At 35.4% G+C, this 752-nt stretch overlaps 1 protein-coding gene across 1 annotated transcript in view; it reads left to right on the top strand.

Moving 5' to 3' along the window:
* Positions 1 to 752, top strand: part of Antxr1 (ANTXR cell adhesion molecule 1) — a 254868-nt gene that overhangs the window by 179342 nt on the left and 74774 nt on the right.

Here is a 752-nt window from a genome sequence, read left to right as displayed (position 1 = left end):
GGTGAAAGATAGGGGTTTAGTTTCATTCTTCTACAGGTGGAGATCCAGTTTTGCCAGCACCATTTGCTGAACACGCTGTCTTTCCTCCAGTGAATATTCTTGGCCCCTTTGTAAATATCAGGTGGCTGAAACTGCATTTACTCATATTTGGGTCTTCAATTTTGAACCATTGATCTATGGGTCTATTTCTATGCCAGTACCATGTTGTTTTTATGACTATAGCTCTGTAATACAGCTTGAAATCTGGTATAATAATTCCCCCGGCATTGCTCTTAGTGCTCAGGGTTGTTTTGGCTATCCGAGGTCTTTTCTGCTTCCAAATGGATCTTAGGATAGTTTTTTTCCAATTCTTTGAAAAATATTATGGAGATTTTGATTGGCATTGCATTGAAATCTATAAATGACTTTTGGTAGGATGGTCATTTTCACAACATTAATTCTTCCAATCAATGAGCATGGGAGGTACTTCCATCTTCTGATGTCTTCCTCAATTTCTTTCTTTAAAGATTTAAAATTTTCATTGTAGAGCTCTTTAATGTCTTTTGTCAGGTTTACTCTGAGATATTTTATTTTATTTTTTTTGCAGCTGTTGTGAATGGGAGTGTTTCCATGTGCTCTTTCTCTGATTGCTTGTTATTGGTATATAGAAAGGCCATAGACTTTTGTAGGTTAATTTTGTAACCTGCCACTTTACTGAATGTGTTAATAATTTCTAAGATTTTTCTGGTGGAATTTTGTCGTCTCTTAAATAT

The sequence above is a fragment of the Nannospalax galili genome, unplaced genomic scaffold, assembly GCF_000622305.1.
Source record: "Nannospalax galili isolate Female #2095 unplaced genomic scaffold, S.galili_v1.0 scaffold204, whole genome shotgun sequence".
In the NCBI taxonomy this organism is placed as follows: domain Eukaryota; kingdom Metazoa; phylum Chordata; class Mammalia; order Rodentia; family Spalacidae; genus Nannospalax; species Nannospalax galili.
This window is presented reverse-complemented; position numbering and strand designations above follow the sequence as displayed.